The 21084-nt window shown below is 36.5% G+C and overlaps 1 protein-coding gene and 1 pseudogene across 2 annotated transcripts in view; one reads left to right on the top strand and one right to left on the bottom strand.

Moving 5' to 3' along the window:
- GMDS (GDP-mannose 4,6-dehydratase) overlaps window positions 1-21084 on the bottom strand; it is a 657290-nt gene that overhangs the window by 457939 nt on the left and 178267 nt on the right. The gene's annotated exons all lie outside the window — the stretch shown is intronic.
- LOC128594960 (uncharacterized) lies at window positions 2975-3097 on the top strand (annotated as a pseudogene).

Raw genomic sequence — 21084 nt, 5'->3', positions numbered from 1 at the left:
CAAAATCAATTTGACTGGATGTTCATTTGTGCTTTATAATAGGAAAAAATGACACATTTCCAAATTTAATTAACCAAAACAAAAATTCCTAGGACACCCCATGTAATTCTGAGCGGACTAAACAATACATCTTAGTGGCTCAGGACAAAAGGTCATTTGGAAGGGATGTGCCTTTAAGGGTTTACAAAGGCTTGGTCTTCAGTCCTGTAATAAAAGAGGAAGCACATCTCAGTAGAGGAAGGATGCCCACTTTAAATAAGGAAATGGGTTTGCAGGATGCACACATGCTGCTTTCTATTAATGATAAGCACAGTCTACAAAAAAAGCCTCAGACTGCTTTAACTTTCATGTTGAATACCTGCAGAGAATGTCTAACATAAACAAAATGACAAGTAATGTGTCCACTCACAATTTTATTAAATGATTTATGTGTTCATAATAGAGGCTAGTAAATACTGAGGACTATATTCCAGTTAAGAGCTGTAATTACTGGCGTGATGACTGCATACCAGGATCAATGCCAATAATGTTTTTCAGGAGTTTATGAGGATAATTATACAAAATAGATGGCTCTACTGTGTGATTTTTTTTTTAACTACAGGGAATAAGAGAGCAAAGATTTCTTAAAATCTTTATTGTAACTTTTAAAGAAATAGTTTATGAATATTTTAAGAAGTAGAAAGTAATTTGTTAAAGTTTAGTCTCTTCTAAGACAGAAAATAAATCCAATTAATATCCTAGCAAATATTAGTGTAAATTTAATTTTTACATCACCTTTTCGCTTCTTCCATTTCCCTATATATCTGTCCCTCATACACACAGTTGTACAAACACACACGTACACTCATTTTATCAGCTACATTAAAATCAATGATTTCCGGGCGGCGCCTGTGGCTCAGTGGGTGGGGTGCCGGCCCCATATGCAGAGGGTGACGGGTTCAAACCCAGCCCCGGCCAAACTGCAACCAAAAAATAGCCGAGCGTTGTGGCGGGCGCCTGTAGTCCCAGCTACTCGGGAGGCTGAGGCAAGAGAATAGCTTAAGCCCAGGAGTTGGAGGTTGCTGTGAGCTGTGTGAGGCCACGGCACTCTACCGAGGGCCATAAAGTGAGACTCTCTCTCTACAAAAAAAAAAAATCAATGATTTCCTTTATTTAATCACTCAGCAGATGACTACACAGTTTGTCAACTTGCCCTACCTTGAACTCCCCTCATGTTCCCTCTTCTTACCTATCAATAATCCACGGGGCATTTTTGCTGTTTATTTAAACTCAACTAAGAGATAGGCAAAAGCACATGCACTACTTTGCTGGCAAAAACTCACTACAAACTGTCTAGGTCATTGGAAATTAACAAGAATCACCTCTATGATGAAGGGGAACGGTTTTACAAACTGCACCTACAGTCCAGTCCAACCTGTGCTCTATATATAAATGGACTTTTAAAAGCCTAGAAAACAGTTTGCTTATGTGTCAAGCATCACTTCTACTATGAAATAATCTTGAATTGTGTTTCTGGAAGGATCTGGGCCCCCGGGTGGATCACAAAATAAGTTGACTAACTACATGCTTGGAACTTCTTATGTCACCACAAAAAGAAAAACTAATCTTCAACAAATTTATCTAGAATTTTAATAAAATATTTCATAGAAATATTTTAAATATTGGGGTATGGCAGGGCAGTGTAAAATACTATTTTTGTGCTTGGGGCCTCCTAAGGATTTTACTATGGTCACAATCAAGCCCCTATCATAAAACAGATCACATGCATTATATCCGACTCTTGAATTATCATTTTCCCATTGCTATGAGGACAGCCCAGAAAGTGGACAGCTGGAGGAGGAAGCAGGTACCACACAGATACTAGGACACCCCCCTTCACCCCTGTAGCACCTTCCACACATCAGGCCAGAGTGCCCCCCACTGCTGATTACTGACTGCCTCATCCACAAGAGTCTGGGTCTTTGGTCTGGAGTTCATTAAAAGATCATTTCAAGATATCATGTATGAAGTGGACAAAGATAAATATATACATACACACGTTCTTAAATTATGTGTGTGGGAGTGCACAGGAATACTCAAATTTGTGAGAGTGGAAAGCCAAGAAAAAGACAATTAAGACAAACTTTCATCTTGTGCTTGTAAAGCACCTGAAAGACATTTTGAAGGATATTTCTGTTTTCAGCATCTGAGAATTTGAAGGGAAAGGTTAAGAGGGGGCATACAACTTCAAATGTTGCTCCAATTTCTATTTTACATGGACTGTATTCCCTATAGAAAATGCTTTCTTATCTAAAGTTCCCAAGGATCTGCAATAAGCAGTTTGTACAACCAACTTGACCATAATAAGCCTCCGGGCTCTAACTACACTCTGGGGATGAATGACATGTGTGCAGAGAAGGATTTATAGGACTCACTATAACAGTTCCCTTGGAACTATTACTTTCTGATGGTGAAGGTAATAGATATTTTTTAAAAGTAGTACAACTGCCAAAATACAGATTGGCTCCAAATAAGGCAGTGTGCGTTAGACAAACATAGTAAAACTGTGTGGTTCACTAAAATATGGATACACTATAGTTCAACACACACTGCTTGGAGACACAGTGATATATAGCCCATTTTCACAGAAATGTGAAAAGCCTCTGACTTAAGTATTATCCTTGTGATTCCACAACAACACAATAAGAAGGATTTTCTCCAATTCCTTTATGATCAATGAAATCAATTATCACATGTTAATTTCCTCACACATAGAGATGGTCACATTAGTTCATACCAGGGTCACAAATTCAAATGCCTATATGGCAAGCATGTCATATAAATAAGCAAAGCAGGGCCGGTGTAGGCTGTGGTCAACTCAAACAGTGCCTCTCAAACTTTAATGTGCACATAGAAATTACCCTGTTAAAATTATCATCCTGATGCAGTAGCTCTGGGGTACAGGCCAAGAGTTTGCATTTCAAATAAGCTCTTTACTGCTTCTCTACCTTTTGGCTAAGATCAAGTATTGTATCTGTTCTTATCAAATAAGCTCTTCAGAGAAACAAAAGATGAGAGTTCTTTTCCCTTTCTGCTACTTTGCCCAGGTTGACCCCCTCACACAGAATACCACCAGGCTGGGTGCTACCTGATTTCTTGAAAGCTGAAGATTCATTTGTTCAACTAACTTCCCAATCTCATCTGTGTTCCAGGTATTCTAAACACTAAAGCACAGCAATGAACCAAGCAGATAAAAATGCATGCCTTCATGAAGTTAACTTAGCAACAGGAGGGAGAAGACACCCAATAAGATAAATAAGTAAAATGCTAGTGGTAAGTGCATAGGGGGAAAAACAAAATGAGAGAGAAAAAGGGTGTGTGCCAGGATGGGAGCAATGATACAATTTTAGAGAATAGAACATTTGATTCCCTTGGGGAACGTGAAGAAGAAAGCTATTAGTATATCTGAGGAAAGACCAGAGCAGAGGTCTTTTGAAAAAAACAGGGATTAGAGCTCTCCTGGTGCAGAACCCAGCTCTCCTGCTGGGGAGCAGTTTGACCTTGAGACGGCTGGGAGGACATCTTAAAGCCCAAAGGCCTCCCATGCTTTCTTATGATTGCTAAGTGCTAACCACTAACTTTGGAAAATATTAGGCCCACAGTCACCACGTTCTGGCCTCTACAGTTCTAAAGGTTGAAAAACAATTAACATTTTAGTGAAATGGTTTATGAAAAAATTATCAGCCATTTTTATCACTGCCTTTTTCTCTTATACAGAAAATAAGTAACTGAATAATCAAAACTTATCATTGAAAATGTGCACACCAAAGATCCACAAAGAGTAAGTGTAGATGTCCAGATTTCTCAGTGACCAAAGGGTGGAATAAACTCCCAGCAAACATAATATTCAGTTGTCTTTCATCTACGACATAGCTGCCCCTAGTTCATCATCTGGAAGACACACTGTCAACTGTGTTTTTGGTGCTGGTGGTAGGTTTGCATAATAGACACAGAGGTATCCTTTAGTCTCTCTGTTAAGCACTTGAAAGGGAAGTGGCCCAGGGTAAGTATGCCTTAAGAGACAATAAATCTAATTTTCCTTTTATCTTCTTGATACAGGATCTTGTATAGATAAAAATCTCAGGGCCAAATCTGCAACGCTTCTCAGGAAATCTATAGAATTTCATGTATGTAATCTGTATATATGCTAACCTCATTCAAAGTAGGATGATACCATCCAACTTTGCTCCTTATTATACTGTCCCTTTATCTAGTTTTCTTCCTTAAAATATTTAAATTTCTCTTAGCATATTGCATGTATCCTTACAATCCTTAAATTTCCTTAAACCCTTTTCAAAACGAGGTCTAAAATCCATTCATTCATTAAATATTTATTGAATCCCTACTACATGGTATTATTTTAGGTGCTTCAGTATATATCAGAGAAAAAACTAAAGATTCATGCCCTTAGAAAGCTTACAAAAACAAAGACATAGAATGAGGCAAAGAAGAAAGAGGTAACTTTACAAGATTCTGATTTACCCAGCAAAATAACTAGTAATATTAGTGTATCCATTTGTTATTATAAAACTGCTAATTCACAGCCAGCTGAAATATCTTCCACAAAGTCACAGTACAAAACAAAAGGTAACATTTGGAATACAACCCATGTCAACACCCAATATAGTTTTTCTCACTCATTTGCTTTGTAACTCAATTGATTCTTGTGAGGAAAGGCGAAAAAAAATTTAACACCTATTTAGAACTTCTCGATCTTCATTTTTAATAATTCTAAATGAAGTCATAAAAATGCCAATAAAATAAAATAAAACCCATGTAACATTAAGCTCAGTTACAGATATTTATTCAAAGGAAAAAAATATATCAAATCATGCAGTTCAATAAATTATAACAGAGGAAAATAAGGTCTTTGCAATTCAAGTAGTTTCTGTTCCTGGATTAAGTTGATATTTCCTTCATTTATAGTTTGAGCCAAACCATATGACCAATGGAATAATAATTTAATGACCATTTAATCAACAATGCAATGATTCATTAATCAATAAATAGAATTGCTGAAAGATACCACAAACCCAATCACGTGGTTAAAAGTAAAGAACTCAGCGAGAAGTTGCCTAAGTACCACATTACTGCTGCCCTTAACTTGATAAGCTAGAGTATTAGTTCCTTCAAAAATTATCAGATTATTTGAAGTGAGGGAAGTTTCAATTATTTCTGTACTAGGGCCCAAAGAAACCTTTCTGGACCTTACGGAATAGATGTACATCAAAGTCAGGCACAGACCAAATCCTTAGTTTTGTCAAGGAACCAAATGGTCTTTTCTTAAACATTTTACAGAGTAAAGGTTTTTTGTTAAGGAAAAAGTGGCAATGTTTGATTCATGAGAATAAATTTATTTCTCAAATGAATGCATTTAGGATATAATAAGGGTTCTGAAAATTAATTACTTAAGGGGTTAACCATCAGACATGCACTGATACTACCTTCATTGCACCATTTGCTCTGTAATATGCCTATACTTATAACTTCAATCCTAATGGTATGGAAGAATGGTTCCTAAATCACTTGGGAAACTTAATAAAATACAGACTCTTTTTTTAAATTTTTTTTATTAAATCATAACTGTGTACATTAATGCATTTATGGGGTACAATGTGCTTATTTGATATACAATGTGGAAAGCTTACATCAAACTTGTTAACATCACCTCACTTATTTGTTGTGGTAAAACAGTTATTTGTACTCTTAATAGTTTCAAAATGTACCATTGCATTATGCACATTAGATGAGGTCCCACTAAATACCCTCCCTCCTCCTGACCTTCCCTTTCCCTCTTAGATTCTTAATTTCAATATCCAGAGTCTATTTTAGTAGCTCTAAGGTGAAAGACAAACTGTATTTTTGATAAATGCCAAGGTGTTTCTAATATAGCCAATTTGTAAATCAATATTTTGTAATTATTCAGAATGTATCCCTTGACAGGCGTAATGGTCCATAGGAAGGTGGGAAAAACATTAAACCTTTTATATTTATTGCTATCTCATCTGTTTCCATTTTTGAGTTAGATTATTTATAACATATGAAATAAACTGGTACAGGATTAAAGATATTCAATGTATACTATGTGTATCATCTGTGTACATAAACTATACATATTCCAAAATACATTTTCAATCAAAAAGAGAAACTTCTGATTGCAAACTTTTTCTGCTAAAGGTCAGACAGTAAATATTTTGAGCTTTCTAGCTATATACCATTCCTCTTGGATAAAACAACAAGTCTTTGTTGTGTTTCTTTTACAACCCTTTCAAAATACAACAACTGCCAATAACAAAAGATCATGTATTGAATGATTTCACTTGTATGAAATGGCTAGAATGAGCAAATCTAGAGAGACAGAAAGTACATTGGTGCATTAGTGGTTGCTGGGGAGTAGGAGAGCAATGGAGAGTGAGTGCTAAAGGGTATGGGCTTTCTTTTGGAGTGATGACAATGTTCTAAATTCCCTGTGAAGATAGGTACGTATACAACTCTGTGAATATACTAAAAACCACTGAATTTTATTCTTTTAATGGGAGAATTGTATGGTGTGTGAATGATATGTCAATCCAGAAGACCAAAAATCACATTATAACAAAGATAATTGTACAAGAATATTTATTGCAGCCCAATTCATAATTGCTAAATCATAGAAGAAGCCCAAGTACCATCGACCCACAAATGGATTAATAAATTGTGGTATATGTACACCATGGAATGTTATGCAGCCTTAAAGAAAGATGGAGATTTTACCTCTTTCATGTTTACATGGATGGAGCTGGAACATATTCTTCTTAGCAAAGTATCTCAAGAATGGAAGAAAAAGTATCCAATGTACTCAGCCCTACTATGAAACTAATTTATAACCTAATTATAGCCCAAGAATATGGGGAAAAGGGAAAGAGAAGATGGGTGGAGGGAGAATAATTGGTGGGACCACATCTATGGTACATGTGAAAGTTATTAAATGTAGAATATAAATGTCTTAACACAATAACTAAGAAAATGCCCCATAGGCTATGTTAACCAGTGTGAAGAAAATATTTTAATTTGTATATAAAACCAGCACTTGTACCCCATGATTGCATTAATGTACACAGCTATGATTTAATAACATATATATATTATATATAGACTCCATTCTTACCTCATGGCTGTATTTGGCCCACAGACTGCTGTTTGCAAACCTGTGATCTCAACTAACAGTTCTCAAAGTGTGGTCTGGGAGCTCCGAAGGGTGCCCAAGATATTTTGCAAGTCGGAGGGGGAGAGGGCTGGAAAGTCTAAACTATTATCACAAAAATACCAAGACATCATTTGTCCTTTTTGTTCTTATATTCTTACATGTATACAGTGAAGTTTTCCAGAGCCTACCTGACATGTAGTACCAAAAGATCAAATGCAGAAAGCATATATAAAAATCTGGCCAATCCTTTTCCCTGCCTAGAATGTGGGCATAATGCCCAAGGTGAAACAACCACCTTAAGACCATGAGGAGCAAAGGGTGGCTGAGCAGGAAACAGAAGCAGCAGGCCTCCTAGCACTGTGAACTGCTCCAAATCTACATTTCCTAAAACATGAAAAAAATTAATTGATTGAAGATGTTTTTAGGATTTTGTAACTTGTTGCTAAATAAAATTCGTTACATATGCAGCATCCTATTGCTCCACAGTTCATACAGAGAACAGTCCCCAGCACCACGGCCGTATCTCAGATAGCCTCAATGCAGCTGGCAGAGGTCATTGTCAAATGCCATTATAATCAGCAAAAAGGTCAGAGTAACTGCTCTCTCTTCATGTTCCAAGTTTTCTCTCCTGGTACATTTGAATGTTCATATGTTCTGCCTAGATGTCCTCCCCATTTTCCAAAGTTCAAAGCTTATCCATTCTTCAAGGCCAGCGAAACTAATGACCTCCTCAGAATGTATCTTCCTTTATTTCCCAAGAAATTGCCCACTAGCTTCCCCCCACATCTGTGTCTTAAAGGGCAATTACTTTCTATTTTATATTTTATTAATTTCTGTCATATAACTCGAACTCATTCTATATCCCATCATATGTACCAAGAACTTTACACTAAACAAAAGCCCAAATGTCTGTCAATCACATTAGCATAATCAAGTTCTTAGAAAACACCATAGGATGAGTAAAAGAGTTGTTTAACAATTCCCTCTCCACAAATCTCCTGTCCTGGCACACGTACCCAAATTGTCTCAGCCTTCAAATTTATTGTGCCACTAAGAGACAACAGTATTCTCCTCTCACCCAATTTTAATATAATGTAAGAATTTGTGTGCCTAATGAAAATGAACTCAACCCTGAACTCCCTTTTAAAGTCAATGAAGGAAATCAGGGAGACTTAATTAAGTGGTGAAATAAAGCCCTTTTAAGGAGGATTTATGACCTCTCTGTGTAGAGTATTTAAGATAACAAGGTGTTGATAAATTAGGTCTTGGGTGGATAAAAATTTAAATACATCAGTATAGCAGATTATGAAGTTGTCTTTCATAAATACATATCCTAGGAATGAGCTACTTTAATGATTCTTTATTATGTTTACTAACTGGAAAGAAAACCACTCATTTTCAGAGCCTTATTGCTTACCGGCACCTAGAAATCTAAGCTATGCCTCACACAGGAAGGTCTATTTCAGAGATTATTTAGTACAGTATTTTGACTGTTGTAGGCTTTAGTCATCCATATCAGGCATATAGATGTTTCCGGTGTTGACTCAATATAGTATTTTAGTATTTGCCTATTTCAAGTAAGAAAGACTCCAGGAAAAATGTGAAAAGGGTGTTAAACAATAGGACCATACATGCTGATTAATGATAATTCTCTTCCTATAAATGTCAGGAAGTAAACATGGATATACTGAGGATAAGCAGTTACACTCATAAAGAATCTTCTATGGGAAAATAAACCATAAACAAAGGAAAATAACCTGCTTTCCTAAAAGATCTCAGAGCCTTCTCCATGCTAATGTATACTGTGAAACTTGCAAGGTAAGCAGTATTCCCCAAATTAAGGTGGCCCAGCTTAGTTTATGATATTTTGAGCCAAAAAAATACTTAGAACCTTATTTACAGAGTAAGTACTCACTACGTACCCAATTTTCTACTTCTGTTCTACCTGGGATTGCCTCCTGGAGGCAGAAAGATATTAAAGTAAGAACCACCCGAACTCATGAGATAAAAGTAGAGAGCCCTCATCAGCAACCTGATTATCACATCACTATTTCCCTCACAAAGGTAACTCCACTTGGGAGCTGGAGAAATGGTTCAATCAGTCAAACTGTCCAGTTACCAATACTGAATGTGCTCAGCACTCTCCTGTGAACTATTGGTTGTGCTTCAGCTTCACCATTACTTCTCAGTCCTGAGAGCACATGCCACTGAGCACTGCTCTTTATAAAAAGAAAAGCAGATGGAGGCGGCGCTTGTAGTTCAGTGGGTAGGGCGCCAACCAGGCCCGGGACAGCTAAAAACAATGACAACTGCAAAAAACAACAAAAAAACATTAGCCAGGTGTTGTGGCGGGTGTCTGTAGCCCCAGCTACTTGGGAGGCTGAAGCAAGAGAATCGCTTAAGCCCAAGAGTTTGAGGATGCTGTGAGCTGTGACACCACAGCATTCTACCCAGGGTGACAGCTTGAGACTCTGTCTCAAAAAAAAAGGAAAAGAAGGTGGGAGAGAGAAGAAGATCCTAGCAGAGAATTACAAAATGGTCCAAAGAGGAGGCAAACCAGATTAATTTCCTACCCTGTAGAATCAATCAAAAGCTACGTTATGCTGTTGGATCAAGAACCTTCAAGAACAGTCCCACTAAAATATGTTGGTTCACACTGCACACTCCTCAGAAACGAGCTGGGCACAGGGGTTCTGCTCATCCTAGACTCCCAGGGACAGAGAACTGGCACCTGACACACACATGTATAATGACAGTAGGGAGAAAGAAAACTCAGGCTTAGGTATGTCTGAGTTCAAATGGGCAGAGGTACAATCCTATTTTGTGCATAGAAAAAGAAACCTCAATATCTCTGGCAGCATTACTATCTATGACATCATTCTACTATTTCTTGAAAATTCTACAAATTAAGTTGTGATGTGACAAAGTGATTGGATTTTATGGCTAGGAGAAACTGATTGTTTGGGATTTGGTTTTGCTGCTCTCTAGTGCTTACAAACACTAAAGTTAGGCCTTCCTTACCACTCATATTTAAAACTTGTAGGTAACTTGTACATGACTTCTAAAGTAGCCTGAAATGAAGACAGAAAGGCAACACATAAATAAAGACAAGAGAAGTGGAGAGGAGGGGGAGAGGCAGAAAAAAAGGTAGCATAAGCAGCACAACAGTCGTTTCCAAAGATAAATGTTTTAACCAATCTTTACCACAACATATCTCTAGTTTACCTTCCTTGGTAAGCCATACTTTTCAAGTTAACCTTGAACCTTGAAATAAAGAAGGCAGCAGAAAAACCTAATTACCAAAGAGCCCTTATAAATTAAAGCCTGAAGTTGGGCTCAGTCTCCTTTCATTGAAGACCAACCCCCCTTCCTGCACCCACCTCCTGACACAAAGCTGGTTTTGTCCCCAGCCCTGCATCGGCTGCACAGTATAGGGCGTACATGTTGAAAAGCAGCTGTTTGCTGACAGACTGCGAGCTGGGAAGCTGGAGCTAAGTGAAGTGGTTAACCCACATCCCTTCCCCACCGATAAAGTGCTTTGATAAGCAAGTTACACTGGCAAAAGCTGGAAAGCCTGCCAGAAGGGCCCACTCTCAGGAATGAATGCAGGCTTGTTTGGGGGGAGCTTATGCTTTCACATCACTGACTTTAGCATTCACTCCTGGTCCCCACCTCCCTGGGCCCATACGCTTCAGTGTTCTGTTAACTGGCAGCAGCAAGACCAATTCTTTGATATGTCAAAGCAATATCCTGTTTGTACAGGAAAACAAATACATACTTTTTAAAACTGCAAGAAAACACTTCTTCATATAACTTTTCTCAAAAGTATTCTTCCCAATTTTAACTCCTACTATAAATATGGCTTAAAAGAAAACATTCCCCCTGAAATATGCTCCTTGGATCAGTGACTGCTCAGTAACATAGGGACATAAATTTCTCTCCAACTTTTATTAACAAAATGAGAGCTGAAGTTAAAAAATATGAGGTTAATTTGGAGTTTTAACTACTAAGCACCTTTGGACATACAGTTGCTAATGAAGGGGAGTGGGCAGGAGCAACATGAATGCACATTAACCTTAATGAATGTTTTTCTTCCAGAAGGAGTCCCTCACTGAGATTTGTGAACTGGAGGGCTTGAATTCCCTTACCACACAGTCATGCATCACTTAAGGAGAGGGATCCATTCTGAGAAAAGCACCCTGAGGGGGTTTCCGTCCTTGTCATCTGAACATCGGAGAGTATATTTACACAGATATTCTAGCCTACTATGCACCTAGACTAGATGGTGTAGCCCATTGCACTTAGGCTACAAACATGTACAGCATGTTGCAGTACTGAATACAGTAGGCAAATGCAACCTATGTTGAGTACTGGTGCATCTAAACATATTTAACCATAGAAAAGTACAGTAAAAACATGATATACACATATATATACACACACACAGGACACTTGCCATGACTGGAGCGTACAGGATAGGAAGCTACTCTGGGTGAATCAGTGAGTGAGTAGTGAGTGAATGGGAAGGCCGACAACATTACTGTACATTACTGTAGTTTCTATAAACACTATGCACTTAGACTACACAAAATTTATTTTAAAAAATTCTTTCATCAATAATAAACATAGCTTACTGTAAATTTTTTACTTTATATACTTTTTAATGTTTCTTAACTTTCTGACTTTTACAGTAACACAAACCTTAAAACACAAACCAATTGTACGGCTACACAAAAATATTTTCTTTCATTAGATTCTTATTCCATAAGCATTTCCGTTTTTAATTTTTTTTTTAACTTTTTAAACTTTTTTGTTAAAAACCAAGACACAAACACATTAGCCTAGGCCAACACAGTGTCCGATCATCAGTGTTACTATCTGCCACCTCCACGTCTTAGCTGACTAGAAGGTCTTTAGAAGCTGTCATCTCCTATGACAACAATGCCTTCTTCTGGAATACCTTCTGAAGGACCTGCTTGAGGGTGTTATAGTTAACATTTTTTTTTTATTAAGTTGAAGAAATAGATTCTAAAATAATGATAAGTATAGCAGAATACATAAACCAGCAACAAAGCTTACCAGCATTATGAAGTATTATGTACAGTACCTAATTGTATGTGCTATACTTTCATATGACTGGCATCTCCACAAACATGTGAATAATGTGTTATATACTATGATGATAAGATGGCTACGACATCACTAGGAATTTTCAGTGCCCTTATAATTTTATGGGACCTCTGTGATATGTGTAAGTGGTCCTTCAATGACTGAAATGTCTATAATGCCATACATGACAGCACTTTCTCTGAGCTCCATGGCTCCTTACTGTGTAAGTCAGAGGGCACGCCAGAATACACTCGTGCCTCTCTACAGAGACAGGGAAGTGAGGGGGTCAGGCAGGCTGAGATGTCCACAAGGGCAATAAAGGTGGGGCTCAATGGCAAGGCTGGGCCAATGTGAACATCACCATTAATCAGTACCAAGTCCTATGCACATCATAAATTTGGCTGAAATCCTATTTAATGAAATAGAATTTTATTAGTATGCTTTTTAGAGACAGAATCATGAGTATGAAATATATAGTGGTTACTATTCAGAATATTCGTCAGGAAATAGTTAAATAATTTACTTGGCTTACTACGAGAAAGGATTGCTCTTCATAGGGAACACATTAACACTATTATGTTTGTATTCATTATTCATATGTTCTTTTCAAGCAGAAATGTATAATAATTTGTGAAGCAAAATACATAGCTTTGTAAAAGCTGTAGAGTACTCTGTAAAGTGAAATAAAAGGCACTAAGAGGTGATAAGGTTTAAGACTGACTACCCCAAAATATGACACAATGGCATCTGAGAAACCAGCAGAAGCAGGAAGGTCGCTGTTATCTTCCCCAGGCCCTTCTCCCTTAAAGCAGGTCATAAAACCCTCATTTCAGAGGAGCTCTCCCTACACCAGTGGTTCTCAACCTTCCTAATGCTACAGCCCATTAACACAGTTCCTGTGGGTCATGACCCACAGGCTGAGAACTGCTGCCCTACACCAAGAGAAGAGGAACATCCTTATCTCTGAAGAGACAGAAGAATCAAAACAAACAGGATTTGCTAAGTTCCCCCATTTACTGCCAATGAACCAACACTTTTGCACTCCAATCACGTTTCTCCAGACTGTCTACTTCTGTCTATTTCATCATCAAACCTGCACCAAAGTGCAGAGGTTTCTCTGTTTCTTAGGGTCTTCATTTCTGAAGGATCTCATGTCACTTAAAACTTACAGAAAATAAAATTGCATGCTTTTCTTCCTTTAATTAGTCATTTGTTTGAGGGACCAGAACCATGAACTTTGCAAGAAATGAGAAAAGATCTTACTTTTTCTCCAAGAGAAAACTTGACCTAGAGAATTCTTGCTCTGTGATTCTGAAGCAGAAAGCTAACCAATGCTCAAAAGGATACTGCATCGTGTACAAATGCACGTACACATGTATACAAAAATGCACATATGCATATGTGCTTGTGTATATAAACGAAATTTCTAGTAATTGCAAAGCCTGCTATAAAAGGTAAAAAAAAAAGATTCGAGAAATAAATACCTAAACAAATGTGGCAATCTGTATACAGTAAAAATAATAAATGAAAAAAATGAAACACAAGAGAATGACTATTTCAGTCACCTAGGCAGTGGAGTCGTAACTGATGGGCCACAAATAACAGTACCACGTACAACCTATATATCCGATTATTTAATTAAACCACCGAGTGTCCCAAAAGCCATCCCTCAGTTGCTGTACCTAGGGAAAATGGCAAACTGTAGCTAAATGTACCTTTATTTACAAAATATTCATTATAAAATTTTACAAAATATTCTCTACATGTTGGCCACCTCTTTGTAAAATTTTATGAGTATTCTGTTAATAAGGGTACAATTAGTTACAATTTCCCATTTTCCCTATATATGGTGACTTTAGGGACACTCTGTATTTTGCTCAAGACATTTTTACAAAGCCTTTTTGACACCAAGGCCATTTGACTGGGCTTAAAGAAAATAAACTATTAAAATGTTTCAACTTTTAAAATGGTACCCACTAACATGCACCACAGACAGTTGACTTAACCCCTGATCCTCACCTCCCATGCCTGGGCCTGAAGGAGAGGTGAGGCTCAGGCATAGGAGCAGGTCAGGGAGTGGCAGGGTCAGAAGTGCAGTAGGGCTCAGGGGTGTCTGCTGAACATACTGTTTAATATATTTTAAACATCAACTTTACATCAACAGAACTTTGTAAAAGTAAGTAAGTACATTTGGAAACTACTAGAAAGTTTCAGGTAAAAATGACAGAAAGTATATATAACTAGTAGTGAAGATAAGAAAAGTAAAGAATACCTTTTCAGAAAGGTTTCCAAAAGCAGAGATAAATATATCTCCTAGGAACATGACCAATTTCCCACACAGTACATACACACACATCATATGAATCCCCACCCACCAAGAAAATCACTTTAATGCAAGGGATGTCACTTAAACATCCTTACGAGTAAAGTTGTTTTCTGAAGGGGATAATAATAGAACTATGGAAAATCATAATGTAATGACTTGCAATTTTAAAAGGGGTAATAAAGGAAAATCTTAAAAGTTTACTCATTTGAATGCTACATGAACTTGTATTTATGAGGGCTCCCATCTGTTCTACTTAACTTTAAAAAGTATTACCTTTAATAGCAAATACTTAAAGTCTTCCACAGTTAACAAAAACAAAACAAAACAAAACAAAAAACATGTCAGAAATTATCCACAATGGATAAGGAAATATCCTAGACTTCTATCTCCTACTTAGTCTCCAAGATCTGAGCCATCACTGCATCTGGTCTGTTATGCTTCCCCACTCCCTCACAAATCCACCTCCTCTTTCTGACCCTACCTAAATTGATCCATGCCCCTGCCCCATCCCCATCCCCATCCACCCTCCACACTGCAGCAGTTGTCTTTTGCAGTTTATACACATCTCTCTACAGGTTACAGCATACAGATTACACAGGAAAACTATTTTACAACAGATTTACGTGGCTAATCAATTGAAACTCTGTTTTTACAGTCACATACCAAAGGGTGGGGTCAGAAACTGACCCAAGCAAACAGTTTTCACACATCTGATTAAAGCCAAACATGTGAAAACAAACTGACAGTGGACTCAGTCCCTGACCCCTCCATTGGTATGCGATTAAAAATCTGGCTTAGAATCTAGGAACCTGAATTCTGACTATGAACCCCAGATGATTCAAATGTAGGTGGTCTTCAGAACCTATTTTAAGAAGGGCTAGTTATCAGATTCAAATCCTTCATCATTTCCAAACCAAATCTTAACAAAGGGGATTTAATATTCTTTAAAAAGTCAGCAATAATTAACAAAGCCTGCTAGCAACTATAATTACCTGCTTTCCACTTGGACTCTTTTCTTTACATTAAGACACCACACAAATTATGATGTGATTCACAGGCACCACCCACCCCCAAATGTTTAGGTCCTAATCAGCCTTCACTTTGGTAAATCAATCACCCATATGACACTTTCTGTAAGTTCCTTTGGTTCACTAACATACTAATAAAGACAATATTATGGCTAAGGTGAAATTTTTAGAGTTCTCTGAGGTTAGAGCAAGTCTCATGGGCAGAAAAGAGTGGCCTGAAAATGAAGGGTCTTGCAACAAACAAAAGTTTACTACCATCACTCAGCACCTGAGCCTGAGGAAGATGAGACATCATTGCCCACAAGAACAGCTGTCCTCTGGAGCTGGCTTACATTGCTTCACAAGTCAGAACTTCTCTGTCTGAGGGAAGGCTGCACCACTGTCCAGAAATCCTGTTTTTTCTGGGCCTTAACAGGGCTCCTGCAAATCTTTACTATTCAAGCAATGTTATAGAAAAAGTACCCAAGCATACCTCCATAAATCCTAGTTCCTGTCCTTATTTCATCTCAGTAATCTTAACACCTTGATGAACTGATGGAACTTGAGAGAAGCACCCCAGAGCGCTGCAGGCAGAGCAGGCAGCAAGGCACTGTCCTCACAGCTGGTCGTCTACGTACACGGCAGCAATTACAACCGGCAGCAACGGAACACACAGAACAAGGCTGCTGCCACGTGTAATTTGGATATTTTGGATTAAATAAAATATATTATTAACACTAATTTTACCTGTTTCTTTTAATTTTTTTAATGTGGCCATTGTAAAATTTAAAATTACATATGCTACTCACATTATACTTCTATGGGACAATGCCCCTCTTATCTATGAGATTTAACAAACTTGTTTTTAATAGCATAATATCAAAATAAATATAAAAAAACGCCATTTTTTAAAAATGGGAACACTTCAACTGTTTCATAGTTCAATATGCAAGGAATTTTGTTTTTATGTTTGAAACATTTTCAGCCTGTAATTTTTCTCTTTCATGGCCTTTTCTCAGGCCCTCACTAACTTTACAATTCAATCAACTCACCTTTTACTGAAGTGCCAGAAAAGCTAAATGGCATGAAAATCATCCATTCATTAAAGGCTTATAAACTCATCTTAAATAAAGAACCTATAAGGAATTTTTTTTTAATTTTATAATTATACTAGTGTTTTACAATTGTTGCTTCTGTGACCACTAGACTATCTGGATTTTCTTTAAGAAATTTTAGTAATTTATGTTTTTCTTTTTTATATAATTTATACTTTCCTAATTTTTCAATATCTTATATCATATTACATTAAAACATCTTACATAAAAAAACTCCCCTCTAAAATATATTTAAATTTTCACTGCTATTACCATTAGGTATTCATCTCTTCTGTTCTTTTTTCTTGATTAGCAATGTCAATTAATAACAATGTTTTAAATTCAATAATTCTATTGTTTACATCACTGCTTAATGTTTTTATATTTACTTAGAAGAATAACATTGCTTCTTACATATTTTTTTTCAAGTACCTTATTTTCTTTTTTCCCTTGGCTAGAACTGAATGTTAACTGCCACTTATTATTACTCTTTCTTATTTAACAATAACATTTCAGCATGATTTATAATTGCAATATCATTGTTATGGTCAAAATAATCAGTGTTAAAGTTTTTATTTCTCTCTTTGTCATTCAATAAGTTAAGACATGCTGTTGTTTTTTAAATTTCACCTTTTTTTTTATTCTTAAATCATAATGTGTACAGTTATGGGGTACAATGTGCTGATTTGATAAGCAATGTGGAATGCTTAAATCCATAAAAAAGGATAGAAACTTCACAGCTTTTATGTTTACCTGGATGGAACTGAAACACATTCTTTTTAGTAAAGTATCTCAAGAATGGTAAAAACAGTATCCAATACTATTATGAAACCAATATATCACTGCCTACACATCCACATGTAACTGGTTTGTTTTAGCCAGAGGGAGCACTGCATGGTGGCAGTGGTGGTGGTTGGGCTTATCAGCTTTTCCAAAAGTAATCCTAAATGTCTTAATAATGGAATCTTTGACTAGGCTCTGAAATAAAAAAGAGCCAGCTGCAGTAAAAAGAAAAAATTAAATTAAATTTTCCTGTGAGTTAAATTTCAACCATCTCATTTTATAAACACTTACTATAATAAGACTAGAAAAATATAGTTCACCTGAACAATAAATATTCATATATTAAAACTTTTTAAAATTATAAACCCAAGAAAACTAAACACACCAATTTTTTTTGTAAAGTTTACGTGATTCATATGCTTAAAGCTCATAGATTTTTGGTAGATTTCTGGAAGTACATTTGTTTAGTACAATTTTCATTTTGATCTGCATAGAGAATAACTATGAAGTAAATATTTTGGAAATATTTTGGAAAATATTTGCTAATTGAACTTAAAAACACCATTTATAAATTTCTGTCTTAATTACACAGGTAAAATCTTCCTTCTCCAATGTCTCTTGAATTTGCACATCATTCAAAGGATAAGCTAACGTCCAGGTTTCCTATATTTGTATTTCATTTGAATAAAGTAGCACTAGTCTGCTCATTTTCTGACACATTTTTCACACTTGTTGAGGGAGAGTGATAAAGAAATATGGGCAGTGATTCAAAGACTAAAAGAATACCCCAAATCCTTCATAGTCCTTATATTAAATGGTGGTTTGAGGAGTTAGTTTTACATTCAAGCAAAAATATTTTTCTACTTGTATATACTCATGAAATTGTGCAGTATTTAAGTATGCTCATAGACACATAGGAATTACTAAAAACTTTTTAGTTTTGTTTGGAAAAATTCCAGACACTAAAAAATCCAAAGTAGCCTAAATATATACTAAAACCAATACCCAATTCACACCCTAGATTATAGTCTTATTATAAATGACATTTGATACAATTCATTAGAACACAAATCTTCTGGTAATTCTCTTTAGACTGTCCTGCACAGTTCAAGTTATATTAAGAGTTGTGAGCACACAACTCTGGCAATAGCCTTGTAAACTAGATTAACCAAAGTAACTCTACAAAACAATGGACTGGCAAAGTGGAAAAGAGGGTGTGATTACTGGGGTCACAGAGGGATCGTGCAAAGCAGATTTAGTGCAGTTTCTCTAAAACAGCCAATTGCCCGACATGATTTTTAAAAACTTACATTCAAATCATTCACATAACTTCTAAGAATAAGATAACATTAAGTAAGATTATACATACTGAATATTCTCAAAACTGTACTGCTGCCCTACAAAGAAAAAGTTTAATGACTGAACTTTACTTTCAGATACTTCTAGATGAAGCCATATCAATGCTGCCCCAATGCTCAGACCCTTGGGGTTGCACTAAAAGTATATGGTACGAACATTCTGAAAACTAGTACCCAAGAACTCTGTTAACATTCTTCAGGTTTACACACCCTGACTTGCTAATAGTGTTTGATGACCAACAATAGCAAAGTGATTCAAACTGCATATATCAAAAACTGGTTAAGCTTTTTATGTCTTGCATTAGAGATCTTTCCCTACCTTAGGGTTATGAAAATATCTCACTATGTCTGTTTTAGATGATTATTCTGCCTTTCACATTCACATCTATAACCCACGTAGAATTGTTACATATGAGACTTTTTTTTTTCTCCACACAGACAGGCAATTGACACAGAACCAATTAGTGAAAAGATGAGTCTTTCCCAAAGCACTGCAGAAAGTCCTTCACACCCTGTTCCTGGTCTGTTTGCTACTCTTGGGCTAGTGCCTCACTATTTTAATTAGTAAGACTTAAAATAAATCTTAATAACCAACTGAGCAATTCCTCCTGCCATGCTATGTTTTCCTTCAACAGTGTATTGTCAATTCTTGCCCCTTTGAATTTCTGTATATATTTTAGAATCAGCTTATTAATTTATAAATCCACATATAAATCTAGTAGATTATTCATAAACCTATAGGTAAATTAGGGGAGAATCTATATTTTGATGACATTGACGTCTTCCTACCTGCCTCCAGAGTATTACCTACCTTCTGTGATTTCCTCTCAATAATAGTTTTTCCTCTTCTGATATAGTATATTTCCCACTGCACTTGACATTTTTTATACTATTGTAAAAAGTATCTTTTAATAGATTTTTTTGTGTTTGTTACTGTCCTGTAGAAATACAACTGACTTTATACACTGTATTGACTTTGTATCCAGCAACATTCCCGTTAAAAACTGAATGTTACTTTCCCCAGGCCAATATCTTCCAGTGTTTTTCCTATGCTTTCTTGGAGGATTTCTATTGTTTCATGCCTTAAATTTAAGTCCTTTATCCATCTTGAATCAATTTTTGTGAGTGGGGAAAGGTGTGGGTCCAGTTTCAGTCTTTTACATGTAGACGTCCAGTTCTCCCAACACCATTTATTGAATAGGAGTCTTTCCCCCAAGGTATGTTCTTGTTTGGTTTATCGAAGATTAGGTGGTTGTAAGATGTTAGTTTCATTTCTTGGTTTTCAATTCGATTCCAAGTGTCTATGTATCTGTTTTTGTGCCAGTACCATGCTGTCTTGAGCACTATGGCTTTGTAGTACAGACTAAAATCTACCCAGAAGGAAAAAAATCCTTTTATCATAAGGACACTTGTACTAGACTGTTTATTGCAGCTCAATTTACAATCGCCAAAATGTGGAAACAGCCTAAATGCCCACCAACCCACGAATGGATTAACAAGCTGTGGTATATGTATACCATGGAATACTATTCAGCCATTAAAAAAAAATGGAGACTTTACATCCTTCGTATTAACCTGGATGGAAGTGGAAGACATTATTCTTAGTAAAGCATCACAAGAATGGAGAAGCATGAATCCTATGTACTCAATTTTGATATGAGGACAATTAATGACAATTAAGGTTATGGGGGGGAGCAGAAAGAGGGACGGAGGGAGGGGGGTAGGGGTAAGACATGATTGCAAGAGGGACTTTACCTAAAAATTGCAATCAGTATAACCTGGCTTATTGTACCCTCAATGAATCCCCAACAATAAAAAAAAATAATAATAAAAAATAAAAATAAAAATTATTTACATGAAAAAAAAAAAACTGAATGTTACTGTGTGTACCCTCTGCCAAAATACTAATATTATGATAACTGCAGATGGGGATTTTGGGAAGTAAGTTGGGTGAGACAAGGCATTAGGGTGGGGACCTCAGAATGAGACTGGTGCTCTTATAAAAAGACAAAAGAGGGCTTTCTCACTCACTCTCTCTCTCTGCCATATGAGGTTACAGCAAGAAGGTGGAAGTATGCAAGCCAAGAAGAGAGCCCTTCCCAGGAACTGAATCTGACTAATCTTGTGACTTCCCAGACTCCAGAACTGCAAAAAGATAAACTTCTGCTATTTAAGTCTATAG

Source organism: Nycticebus coucang, chromosome 9 (assembly GCF_027406575.1).
Source record: "Nycticebus coucang isolate mNycCou1 chromosome 9, mNycCou1.pri, whole genome shotgun sequence".
NCBI classification, from domain to species: Eukaryota; Metazoa; Chordata; class Mammalia; order Primates; family Lorisidae; genus Nycticebus; species Nycticebus coucang.
The sequence above is the reverse complement of the archived record's forward strand: the minus strand, read 5'-3'. Positions and strand labels throughout refer to the sequence as shown.